This window comes from Jaculus jaculus, chromosome 7, assembly GCF_020740685.1.
Source record: "Jaculus jaculus isolate mJacJac1 chromosome 7, mJacJac1.mat.Y.cur, whole genome shotgun sequence".
NCBI lineage: Eukaryota > Metazoa > Chordata > Mammalia > Rodentia > Dipodidae > Jaculus > Jaculus jaculus.
The window spans coordinates 28,628,426-28,642,507 of record NC_059108.1 but is presented as its reverse complement, the minus strand read 5'-3'; positions in this window follow the sequence as shown (position 1 = coordinate 28,642,507).

The following is a 14,082-nucleotide window of genomic DNA, read 5'->3' as shown; positions in this document are numbered from 1 at the left end:
CATACCTTTTGAAACTCTGAAATCAAATACTTCCAGTGATACTGGACTGCAGCTATCCAACTCAGAAGTAAGTAGATCTGTATTAGCGCATCAAGCAGTACTTTACAGTCAGGCAGGCACACTCAGATATAAGTGCTGCTTGTAGCAGAGATCTGAATGAGGAAATGTAGGGAACAACATGAACTTTCTGCTGTTCCTGCCTTGGCACATTTTGTTCTTCTCTGTTCTGAGAGCAAATGTGTGTGTGTGTGTGTGTGTGTGTGTGTGTGTGTGTGTGTGTGGTTGTAGATGTCTCTGTAGATTCCACTTAAAAGCACTAGATGAGAAACAATAAGAATAGTAAAGGGAACAGGGAGGGTGGAGGAAAAAGCCAAAGGTTTTGACAATATTGTGTCTGAATACCTCTGATTTGGCAGTTAAGAAAGTTGAACAATTTCCCAAGAACTTTCACCAAATTATAACTTTACTAAAGTCCAGTCTTGGTTTTGAAGCAGATGGGGTTGAGTTATGTGAGGAGTGAATCTTGGAAGAAGTGCTGTAGGGAAAAGGAACCTCACACTGGCTTCCTGATGCTTTATAGCCAGTGATCTTTATGGGGATGTTTAATCTCTTTACAACCTATTTTTCCCTTATATAAAGTAGGGACAATAAATACTCCTTTAGGGGATGCTGAGATAGGAACAGAAGATGAGAATGAAGATGAGAATGATTATTCAGATCGCTGAGTGGATGCAGGGACCACTATTCAGCACATGGTATCCAGTACAGAGCTGTGCACAAAAGTGTCTGTTACAGAAATACACTGTGGTGTATGCATGGACTGGGAAGCAGTTCTGGGTACAGCCCTCTAAAAAGTGCCACTGTGGCATATGAATTATTTTGAGCTAAACATACTCAAAGAACAGCAATTATAAGGAGAGGATTTCTATGAGCTTCTCCTATCTGCCCAAAGACAGATCTTCCAAGGAACTCCATTGCCATATGCCCAGTCTCGAGGGGCTTATCAATGGAGAGATGAACTCATCTGCACTGGCACCAGACCCAAAGAAAGCAATAATAAATTAAAGCATTCCGAGGAAGAGAGAATCCTGGAATCTAGGGGTAGGTACTGTACCCAGAGAAACTGCATCAACTTTTCACATATCCCTTGCAGTATTCAAAGGTCCTGTTCATTTTCCTTACCCTATTCCTTCCTTGAGCCCTTTCCTTAGGTAGGATGGCATATAATGCTCAGGTCTCACTGCTGTCTTGAGTAGTCACTTTTCCCCCTCTCGTAGACCCACTAATGTAATATTTGAAATTAATACATTCATCAGCCTTCCACTGACTAGTTTGCCTTTTGTCAATTTACTTTATAAACCCTGAGGTAGAACCTTGGATAATGGTGAGAAAAATCTTTGCTCCTCAACAAATGCTAAAAGCAACAGTCACAAAAATGTGTATGATATTCAGCTGTCTTTTCCCACATGTGTCTCATTCATGGGTGGTGAGGTCTGGAGAGTCTAGGGAAATCTCAGCAATGCTATTAACAGTGGCCTTCATCCTCAATAGAACAAAGCAGAGTTGTAGGCAAGAACTTGAATTACTCAGCCTGCATTTCAGTCCTATGGAATTCCTACAAAGAAATAACGCATGGTGACATCCTAACCAGTGCTCTGCCACATGTGTATCAAACAATGTTGATCTGTCTTACAGTTTGTAGCTAGCCATCATCTCAGGGAGAGGCACATATCTATACGGCTAAAGGAAATTCAGCTTGGAGAGCCAGCTTTGGGCTACTCACTTGGTGATAGCAGGCAAGTACCAAATGTATCCAAGCCTGCTCCTTAATTCTGAATCCTGCTATAATGCTTTCATTGGTTTCTATTGCCATGGATGGCTTCTTTAGCAGAAGTTTTCTGCTTTAAAGATAGTGAAGTGAGATCATCCAAAGAGAGTGGCATTCAAAAGCTTAGTCTTGTTTGTGAAGCTTTCAGAAAATGTCAGGTTTACATCTGAGAGAGGAGTGAGGCTGCTGACGTTGCTACGGGCAATGCCATCTAAGTCACAGCTAGCAAGAGGCTTGGGGAATTCTGGTGGATACAGGCTGATAAGCTCTTAGATGACCCACCATTTGTGAGAAGAAGTATCCCAGGAGACTTTTCCAAACATTGCAAATGTGTCATGTGAGCTGACTCATAGAGATCCAGTGGAATTTCTGCCTTAGGAAAGGAGGTCACTTCCCAGCTGAACTGTCATCTCTATTGAAGTACCTTTGTTAAACAATTAATAGTCTAATTACATGTCAACAAAGTCAAGAAGACTTATCATTTTTGTATGTATTTTCCCTGTACCCTTCCATCTTTCTTATCTATCTACCAACTTGCCTTTCAAGTATGTCTGCAACTGTTCCAGGTTAGGAACCACAGATGAGGCAGAACATGTGGTATTTGTCTTTCTGTGCGTATATGAGTTTGCTTACTATGATCTATTCCAAGTCTGTCCATTTTCCTGAAAATTTCATTATATCATTTTTCTTACTGCTGAGTAGAATTCCAATGTGTAAATGTACCACATCTTTATTATCCATTCATCAAACAATGGGCGTCTGGGTTGATTCCAGTTGTTAGTTATTGTGAATTGATCAACTATAAGCATGGGTGAGTAAATATCTCTGCAGTGAAGAGTGGAGCCTTTAGGATAGATGCCCAGTAGAGGGATGGCTGGGTCAGTTAGTATTTTCATCTCTTTCCACATTGATTTCCATATTGGTTGCATAAGTTTGCACTCCCACCAGCAGTGAATGCGGGTTCACCTTTCCCTGCTTCCTTGCCAACATTATTGTCATTTGATATTTGATGAAGTAAGAGAGAATCTCATAGTTGTTTTAATTTGCATTTTCTTGATGATTAAAGAATGTTGAACATTTTCTTATGTGAGTATTAGCCACTAGAATTTCTTCGTTTGAGAACTTCTATTCATTTCTCTGCCCCATTTTTTGAGTGGATTGTTTGATTTTTTTTTATTATTATTGCTTAGTTTCTTGAGTTGCTTGTTTATTTGCTTCTCTGATAGGAATTTAAGTTTGAGCCTGATGTAGTGGTTCAGAACTGTAATTCCAGCACTAAGAGGCAGAGGCAGGAGGATTTCCCATGAGTTTGAGACCAACCTGGGGTACATAGTAAGACCCTGTCTCAAAAACCAGACCCAACCAAAAGAAAATAAAATATGAAAAAAAACAAAAAGGAATTTAAGGCTCTTTGGAAATAAGATTTTTGCTTGTCTTAGTCACTGCTTTATTCTTAATTGCAGTTCCTTAATCAGTATTTTTATTTCCAAATGTAATAATGAGACAGTGTGTGCAGTATGCATATGAGTAAAATGTGCATATGCAATGCTTATTTACATGTATTTTATGCATACAGCGTATATATGTGCTGTGTTTGTATGGGGTGTGTATGTCTGTGGTGTGTGTGTATGTCTGTGTGATGTGTATGTGTGTATGTGATTAGGCTGACAGTGAATGCAACACATATTTGGTATATACATTTATCTCAAGTACATGTGATGTCTGTGAATGGTATGTATGCATGATGTGTTTAAAGTATGTTTCTGTATATGAGTGTGTGCATGTGTAATATGAGTATGTGCATGGATATGGGTGCATGTGTGTGTCTGTGAAGGGTGAATGTGCAGCTGAACACATTTTTACAGGGGCATGGAATTGCATAATTCCAGGGTCCCACAGACTTGGATAAGGTGAGGAAAATCTTGCCACTTGGAATCATGCTCCTCTTGTGGGGTGATCTGTGTGAGGTTCACAAGCTGCCTGCTACTACTTCTTAGATGTTGAGTGACATGTGTCAAGGCTATAAAGGTGGCACCTCGTATGCCATCTGAAAACCCAGGCTGGGCCATTCTGTAAAATCTGCTTTGAGCACTGGACTAGGCAGTATTTCATCTGGAGTTGAACAAAACCTCTATTCACATCATTTGTTTCAGTAACTAAATAAACAGAAAATATAAATTTAAAAATAATTAGGAAGCCAGCACATTGGGCAATCACTTACTCATTTAGGAAAGACAAAGTGATATAGTGTTATGTTCAAAGTATCTCAGTTATTCCTAATTGATCAAAATACCCTGATGTTTATAGCAAATGAGAGAGTGACTCAGAATGAAATGAAGTCAGTGAAATGCCAGAAGTTTTTACATCCAAAACAGAGACACAGCCCATATGTTCTGAAATACTTTTGTCCTTAGGAAATGTTTATGAAAAAAAAGATAGGCAGATCATCAAAAAAGAGACACAAATAAAATAAAAGTAATCCAGTTCAGATAACAGAGGCATTTTTCTCCATTTTTATTATTTTCCCTTTTATTTACCAGTTGTACCATTACTATGTTCGAAAGATTTAGGCATCAATTGCAAAGAATTGTATTGTAGCACATTAATTTTATGTGCCAAAAAAGAGACAGTGATGTTTTCAGAAAAGGTTGTATGGTACCATCCATCTACTGTTTCTGATAAAAGATATGATATTGAACATGAGATCAGAACATGCTAAATATATGTTCACACATTTATACCCAGCCCCAAATCTAGAATCTCCACTCTATGTAATCCCACAAATTTATATTGGGACACAGAAAACACAGGCATTAACCAGATGACGTTTTCTAAAGGGGCACATTTAATAGTTGAATATGTGGGTGTGGCTTGGATTGTCAAAGGCAAGTGATTGGCATGGAGGGCGTGGACTGTGTAGCCCCAGAACAGCGGCTGCTGATTAGTGGGAAGAAGGAGCAGTGGGAACTTCTGTTGGGACGTCAAGCTCAACCCCTGTCTTGGAAAAACCACCCAGTGGCTTTCTTATGACCCAGATTGAGAGTGGCATTTCTGATGACAAAGGAGAGTAGTATGAGCAACCCCACTGGGCTACCAGATGTGGACAGAAGGGTTGTGCTCTCTCCTACCAGGGACCATGCAGGATCACTGTTAGGAATGTTGCTGTCTCCTGAATCACCTGAAAGACTACAGCAAACCATGAATGACCTGTAACATGGCTCACGGCCAATAGTCCTTTTGCTGAGATCCCTTCCTTGTGAGTGTGTACTGGACCTACAGACTTGATTCTTACAGATAGGGTGTCACTTCTGAGACCGGACTATAAGGCACCTGATTCCCAACTGACTCTCCAACTTTCACTTTCTCTGGAGTCATTGTTCTGGAGAGCAGACTCCTGAGTTCTGAGTGGCTCTGTTAAGTAACTGAGGAGGTAAAGGACCCATGTTTTCTGGTCAACAGACAACTAGAACCTAAGATCAGCTAATACCACTGCATGGGCGTTCAAGCCAATCCCCAGCCTGGCCTTGAGGTGACACTTTGGATGCAGCTTCATGAGAGCTGAAGGACCCATGCGCAGAAACAATGAGAAGATAGAATGCTTGATTTATGAAGCCTGCATAATTCTAAGTAATCGAGTGCATAGAGATAATAAACAGATAATTCAAAACGTGACATTCTAATGAGCTTGCTTCTAAGGGCCATATAGAAGATACTTAATGTCTCAGGTACCAGCCAATCAAGATGAACATGAGTTTACGCACTGTCTGGGGACAGAGCAGTGAGTGACCATCAGCCTTATGTGTGATTGAGCCTCTGAGGACACCCTCATACCTGAACTAAGCCCTGTCTGTCCATGAAGTTTGGTATAGAGGTAGAGCTAAGCCTGAACTTAAAAATGTCAGAATCCACAGAACCTAAGTAGACACATAAAGGTAAAAGTCACATATGAGATCAGGGGTGGCCCCTGACACTTAAGTCTATATTTATTATTCCCTTATTGCTAAGAGAAAATCAGCCTAGGAAGGATAGTGTATACTCCATCTTAACAGGGAAGGCATGACATTGGGAGCAGAGAGCCAGATCTTCACTTTGTGGACAGGGTCAGAAAGCCCAGAACATACAGGAAGTGGGCTCAAGCTATAAAACCCCAGGGCCCTGCCCAGCCATCCACTTCCCCCAGCTTCCTTCCACTTCTTCAAGGTGGTACAACGTTCATGAGTAGCATCCCCAGCTGTGAACCAAGTGCTCAAACACACAAGCTTGTGGGAGACGTTTCACATTTAAGCCACAACAGTGTCAGAACAAGTAGGGACGAGGCTGTGAGAAAAATGGGCACGTGGATTGCAAGCCTGTTCCACCACTGAGCCCCTTGCACTCAATGTCATCAGACGGCCCACAGAAGGTTGGTTCAAGCAGTGGTTTGCAAGCAGAAAATTGCCACATTCAAATGCTGGGAAATGTCTTGTGGACACCTGGGATCTGGTTTCTTGTAAAAGATGAGAACTTGGCATAACTGGACACCTATCATTCTGTATTGCCTCCCAGAATAGGCCTATATGAAGGAGGTCCCTCCTTTTCCTGCAGGGACAGGTGCAGACATGTGGACTTCCTCTCTGGCTGGCAGTAACAACCTCCAATACCTGCCTTTCTTTTGTTTACATCTCTCCACCTCACTCCTCTATGTCAGACCGTGGCTCTGGTATGTTTTGTTCCAGGATTACTAGATTGTGGGACCTGGGCCTGTGGGTGGTCACCTCACGACATTGTGATGGGTCAGCAACTGCCTCTGTATTGGGGCTCCTGAAGAGACCAGATGATACACTGGGGTCCCATAGACACTTTAAGGTCAGATCATGAATTTCTAGGGCCACTAAAATAAGTTTACCTCTATCCATTTACATTATCATTTCACTTGATGGAAAATAGAAGCTAAGTTTTGTTACAAACCTCCAATCTGCTGACAATCATGCCCTTGAATTCCATTGAATGTAGACATTCAGAAAATATGGAATCAAATAAAATAAGGAAATTGGTTGCATCAGGAATCTCACCATCAGCAATATGTGGCTTTCTATATGTTCTGAAGTGCTTGCTTTTTCTTCCCAATTGTTTCACAAGATACATAGAATTTGGCTCAATCTTTACTGCAAAATGGCATCCAAATCATTTAAAAGAAGCATGGCGGGGAATGAATCGGGAAGATAAGAGCACATGTTGTATTTTTCCTTTTGTGCCTCTTCCCTGACTCACTTTCTCTCTTCCCATCTCTCTTAACTCCTGGACTGGTGAGGTTGATGTGTTTTATTTTATTTTTGTTTTGTTTTGTTCCCAGGAGGTACTTTTCAGATGGTTTAGGGAGGCACATCAGGGTTCTATTATAAGTGGCCGGCATTTTGCCATGTGGAAATATTGGAGTGGAATTTATTTTTGTATGCTTTATTCTTGATGTGTTTAAGGTGCTTAGGGTGCCCTAGGGCTTCAAGGTGAATGCATGAAATGATAACAATTAAATGAGATCCAACTGAAAAAGTAGAAGTTAAAAGAATGCAAACCAGTGGTTGGGAAGGGAGCCAACTCTACTCGCCACTTGGGATGGAAAGCCAGGAGTCCTGCTGTTGATGTCACTGCCCCAGAGGACTCTTGATCCTGGCATTCACAACTTGTGAATATATAAGGTAACCATGTTTTCTTCTAGTCTTTTCATGTGCACATGAGGAAGCAGTGCGTTGAGGCTTTTCACTGTTCTAGAACTCAGAACACTTTGTGGTTAACCCAAAGTGCTTTTCAGCCTTCTCACTCACATTCAGTGGCTTCATGAGGTTCAGACCCAGGAAGCAGGAATAAGGCGTAACTTTCATGACAGTTGTCTTGGCATGGTGCTTTCCAGATCTCAAAGGACATGGGCAAGCAACATGGTGTGCTTCACAGCACCTCCATAGTAAGAGTTAATATGTGTCATTTTGGATGGAAAAGATATAACACAGTACTTGGTAGTAAGTTAACAATCCACTGTCACATTCTGGCTGAGCAGGTGTCGTGATGGATGAAGGTGACAGTTCATGTCCCTTCATGGCCAATGAACCTTGTGACCTGGAATAAGATGAGAACATGGCTGACCATCCACCCCTGCATGGTAAAAATGAGGGCGATACTTTTTTTGCAGGGTCCAGGTGAAGTGAAACACTTGCTGGTAGCACTTGCTACGTGAGAATCTTCCCAGGCAAGGGCTTAACTGAAGGTTGACTTGATAGGAACTTTTCTAACTCTATCCAACATAGAATGGAGACACTCGCAGGCCTGAGCTAATGGTCTTAGAAGAATGTTGTTATAAAGCACAGCTGACCAAATACATGTGAATATTGTGCCTCATCTTTCATACTTGCTTCATTTTCCTTTCTCCACTGGTAGTGTAAGCAACATGGAGCTCTTCCTGAGTGCCACGTACATGCTGGTGCTGTGTTTTTGGACTTTCTACCATTAAACTTCTTCCTTTATATATCCCTCAGTGTCAGGCATTCTGTGACAGCAACAGAAAATACCTTCAGATAAAGGTCTTTTAATCTTTGGTGTCCCACAAGGTCCTCAGGCATTCTGACTTAGTTTGCAGTGAATCTCAACCGTTCAGTTCTGTGGGAGGTGGGGCTGCAGAGAGCGACAGTCGCTGAGAGATTATTAAACTGAGATTCAGGTCTGGTCAGGAAGAAACAGTGCCACCCCAGCTCCAGAACTGGTGGGGTCTCTGTGTCTGGGTCCAAGGGCTGTCTGTCTGTCAGGGTCAGCCAAATGCTGTTGGTGGGGATGAGGAACGTGCTTCCCAAAATTGTCAGCCAAACAGTTGAAGACTGCAGTCACTGGCTGTGATTAGCATTGGGCACTCTGGGCCGTCAGGAGAATGTGGACTCTTTCTTTAGTGGGCTGTTTCTCTAGCCTGTCAGAACCTCATTTTCCTCATCAGGAACCTGGGGAAAAGCAGTATGAACCAATGACCCAGCCATAGGGGTGGTATGCAAAGTCTGACACAAAGTGACTGCTGGCAAGTGGTGGTCTGATAAGCCCTTGGCTCTTTTCTGTCCTCTTGCGTTGCTCCCAAGGCTAGGATAGGGGTAAGCAGGTGAAGCACTTCTTTCTCTCATCTGAATCAGAACAATCTTTTTCCTAGTTTCATGCATGCCAAAGCTAGTGTGGAAAGCCCCAGCCCAAGCCAGAGGGGCTGAAATGCCTTGAGACCTCCATTCCTGAGTCAAGATTTTCTTTAGACATTTGGTTGGCAAAATACCTGAAAATAACTGGAAATTTTACTTCTCTCCATTTATTACATTCTGTAGAATGCATAAGGGGCAGGTGGTGGTGCTGGGAGCAGCTGGTGAGAGAAGAGGGAGACAAAGTGGCTGGCAGCAATCATGTAAGTGACCTCCTCAGTGACTAACACAAAGTGAGCATTAGGCACCTGTAAGCCTAGAGTAGCTTTAATTCTACAGCATTGCTATTGCCTGAGTAGGACATCAAGGCAAGGGGTCCATCCTGAGGCGTGAACACTTGTTCACAACTCAAATACCAGCTTCTTGATTTTAGAATATTTGATTATAATTGGCATGTGTTGTTGCATACGTATTTATGGAGTGCTGTGCAGCATTTCCATGCATGGGTATAATGTGCCATGACCAAATGACGGCTACTGACATATCCGTTACCTCAGATAGCGGTCATTTGTTTTGGGAAAATTCAAAAGTCTTTCAACTTGTTGGTTTGAAGTATAAGCTCAGTTGTCAACTACAGCTGTTCTCCTGTGCTACAGAACAGCAGTTATCCTTCCTATCCAACTGCACCACAAGCCCTTAGCCATCCTCCCTCTTGCCTTCTCTCTCACCCCCCGGGCTCTGGCTACCATTGCTCTATTTTCTATGTCTTTGAGATCAGGTGATTTCACAGCATGTCAAGGTAGGTTGCTGAATATGTTGCTTATAAGATACCTGAAAACTTTAATTTTTTTCTTTATTTGGTTTGTGTATGTATGTGGCAGGTGTGAAGTTGTGGTGTGTGTGTGTGTTTGGTGCACATGTGTGAAGGCTGGAGGGGAGTGTTGGGTGTCTTCCTCTATCTCTCATCTGTGTATTTTCCTGAGATGGAATCACTCCTTGAATCTGGAACTGCTCTAAGACACATGAGTCGTCAGTTAAGGTCTCTGGTTGGATGTATCTCCCTCCACTTCAATTTTTGGTTTTACTTCTTTAAAAGCCAGTACTTGGGGGCATCTCAGCCCTTAGTTGGCTTCCATGCTTTGGCTCATCTCCCTCCCTCACTTCACCTTATGTAACATCATCCCCTGGGCCAGCAGAGTTGTCAGAACTCAATGGATAGCTGAAGACTAAGTGGATGTTCTTGTACCCAATGCAGTTGCCTTTTGCCCCTGAATCATCCACACTTCACATTTAATATGTCAGCTTATGTTACACCATTTTTGTCCTCTTTGGCTGTGCCATTAGACTAGATCTGGCACTGTGAGGATGCTTCTGTGGCTGGTGTCCAAGCTTACTGGTCAACATTTGATTGATTGATTTTCAGCTGCATGTTATGGCTCAGATCTGAAGTTCTGCACAGGATCCTGCATTGGATTGGATGCTTGTTTCAGGTGGGTAGCACTGCTGTGGGAGGCGCTAGAAATCTTAGGAGGTGGCCCTTGCTGGGAGATACAGGTCACTGGGAACAGCTCTTTGGGGATTGGGCAGATATCTTGTCCCTGGTCACTTTCTGTCTTCATCCTGGCTATTATGATGTGAGGAATCTTACCTTACCATATTTTGCTCTGATGGACTAAAAACTCCGAAACCACTGGACACGGTGGTGCATGCCTTTCATCCCAGCACTTGGAAGGCAGAGGTAGGAGGATCGCTGTGAGTTTGAGCAGACTGAGACTATAGAGTGAATCTATCTTCCTTCATCTATTCACCTTCCTCATTTATCACAGATATCTCCAGAGAAAGGCCTTATAGGTGATGGCAGCCACAATTTTAATGGCTAATTGAAAGCCATGGGATTTTAGGGTTTAGCATGGGAGGCTTTCACAAAGATTGATGAAGGCCCACAGATGTGGCATTTACCTCCTGTTTCTTAGGTAACTCTTGCCTCTTCTGAGGATTAAAGACTGGTGAAACATTCTGTCTCTGTCTCTGTCTTTGTCTGTTTCTCCCTCTCCTCTCTGGAGATAAAATGGCCTTGGATAGTTTTACACTTGCCCTTTTTTCCCCTCCAAGACTCTAGTGCTGTGATTTATCCCACATCATAAGAATTATTCTTTCTTCCCACGAAGTGAGAAAGACCCTTTAAACAAAGAATTGTCACACTGTACACATAGATGATAACATACATCATTAGCGCCTAGCAAATATAACAATAATAATTCACGTGATTACGTAGTTTGTCTGCCCCTCCCCCGGTCTTTGCAGTTGTAGTTCAAGATGGTTCTGAAAGGAAGCAAGTGTGGTTGGAGGTGGGCATCCTTGCAGGGAAGGGAGCTATGAGCTTTTTTCCTCTTGTTCCACTGTTATGGAAAGCTCCCAGGGGACCCTTGGTTTCTATAAAGACTGGGTTAGACGTTTTATCAGATTTTAACCTTTCATGCAGGAAGATTTCCAAAAGCATTAGACTACTGGTATATTTACGCATTTCTATTTTTTTTTAAACAAAAGCGAGCATTAAAAACGTACATAAAATATGACAAACTAAAATCGGATATAAAAGTAGGTCTCTCCAACCTATAATTACTTCATCTCTTCCAAAGCAAAAGGCATTACTAAAATCCTTAGCGAGCTTGGATTCTTGAGATGTAAACATGTGGGTGGCATCCTGCCACCGCAGTGGTGCAGAAGTTTCTCTTGCCATCACCACTCCTGCTTGATCTCCTCTTCCATTGTGTATTCTTGACACCTCGTGACCTTTGCTGTCTCCTGGCTTGGTCTGTGCTTCTGAGCTTCTGGGCTCCATGGCCCTCATTCTCTCAGGCTGTTTGTAGTCCAGATTCCCAAGAAGAGATCGTTCTGATGGGACCTGTTGTGAACAGAGGCCCTGTAAAGGAACCTGTGAACCTTCTGCCTGGAAGCAGCTGCTCTTAATGGTAGCGCAGGGTCTGGGCCAGTGGGTGTGGCTTGGGGCATGTGCCCTGTACTTGGCACTTCCTATGCGTATGTTCAAGAGATCTTTGCATAACACAATGACTATAGTTAATAATAATGTGTTATGGATGCTAACATCACCAAGTCAGTAGACTTGGGGTCGTTTTACCACAAACATGCACATTGAATGAACTACTTGAGGTAGTTCATATATGAACAAGACCAATTTATCTTTTCCATAATGAATATATATTTAAAACATGTTGTGTATTATATATATGCATATATATGCATGCATGTATGTATAGAGAAATACATACATATACATATGTTATATAACAAAAATTAAAAATCCAAAAATTAAGACAAAAGTCACTTAAATGTTCATCCACGCCAGAATAAAAAGATAAATCAAAGTTGTAACACACACATACACACAAATCTTATTGTGTCCAACAACATGGATAGAACTGGAGATCATTATGCTAAGTGAAATAAGCTAGGCACAGAGATAGGAATACTGCCTACTCTCACTTATATGTGGAATCCTACATAGTTAATTTCGTACAAGGTGGGAATAAAATGGTGGTCGCCAGAGTCTTAGAAGAGTCCACTGGGGAAGGAAGATGGGACAGGTTGTAGTTTCAGTTAGGTCGGAGTAAGTTCTGGTATGCTATTTTACAGAGACATATAGTAATGTGACTATAGATATAATTATGTACCACATGTCTCAAACAGCTAGAAAACAAGGACTGTACATTTTTACCATAAAGAAAATAATAGGGCTGGAGAGATGGCTTAGCGGTTAAGCGCTTGCCTGTGAAGTCTAAGGACCCCGGTTCAAGGCTCAATTCTCCAGGACCCATGTAAGCCAGGTGCACAAGGGGGCACATGTGACTGGAATTCATTTGCAGTGGCTGGTGGCCCTGTCAAGCCCATATTCTCCCTCTCACTCTCTCTCTCCTTCCCTTCCTCCTTCCCTCTTTATCTCTCTGTCTGTTGCTCTCAAATAAATAAAAAAAATAAAAAGGAACAAAAAAGAAAATAATAAATGTTTTAGGAGACAATAGATGTATTAATCTTATTTAAATATTACATAGTGTACACACACACACACACACACACACACACACACACTATGCTGCCCTCATAAAATATATCCTCCTATGTATGTGTTAGTTAAAAAATAAGCATAATTTAATTTTTACACATCTCTATGAGGTAGGTGGGTCATGGTGGTGAACTCTGTGCTCAGGCAGCTAAGAAACCTCCCACTCTTCTGTGGTCCCAGCAACGTCTGGTGACCAGTGGCCACCTAAGGTTATCAGAGAAGTGTCACCTCCATGTGCCCCTTCTGTGACTCCTGAACACTCCCAAAGAGTGGCTGATTTAATGGTCTTTAGAAACATCCACAATTACCACCCAAGAATGTCCTTCCAGTTGAAACTCCCTGAATCAAATCTTCCCCTCATTGTCCATGACATTTGACTTTTCACATAGGAACTATCTTCTCCAGTTACGTATGTGAGCAAACTAAAACTTATCCCCAGACACAGACATAAATGGCTACAGTTTGGTAGCCAGAGCCAGAGCACTATCCTCACCTTGATCATGTCATGTGGCTAGACACCTGCTGCCTTTCCAAGAAACAGCTCTGAGACAAACCATGCTGGCTTGGCCAGTCCTGGGGATACTTTCTCATCACTAGGTACTTGGCTCCTGTTCCCACATACCTGTATACTAGGTTTTCATCATGCCAAAGCTACCACAGGGCTCTCCAGAAGCTTCGGTGACGGTCATGGGTCTTGGTGTCAGCCTTGGACCCTTGGCATGAGGCTGGAGCTGTTCAGAGGTGAAAATGAGCAGTGAGCACGTTCTTGCAAGTGACTGCTGATGGGCTCCAGGTTCTGCACTGGCTATTGCTGCTGTGACGCTGTGTGCTCAGGCCACTGCAACAAGGACCCAATAGAAGGTGCACCTGTCATTCTTCTGGTTCCTCAAAGAAGAGCCCTAGATCATTGTTCTCAGCTTCTTGCCCAGGAGACAATGCTTTCATGATTAGTAAGAAAAAAAGTCTAGAGAAAAGTGCGTTCACAAGTTGTAAATCCCAGCATTAGTCTGTACTTTCTACCAGATTAAAATGAA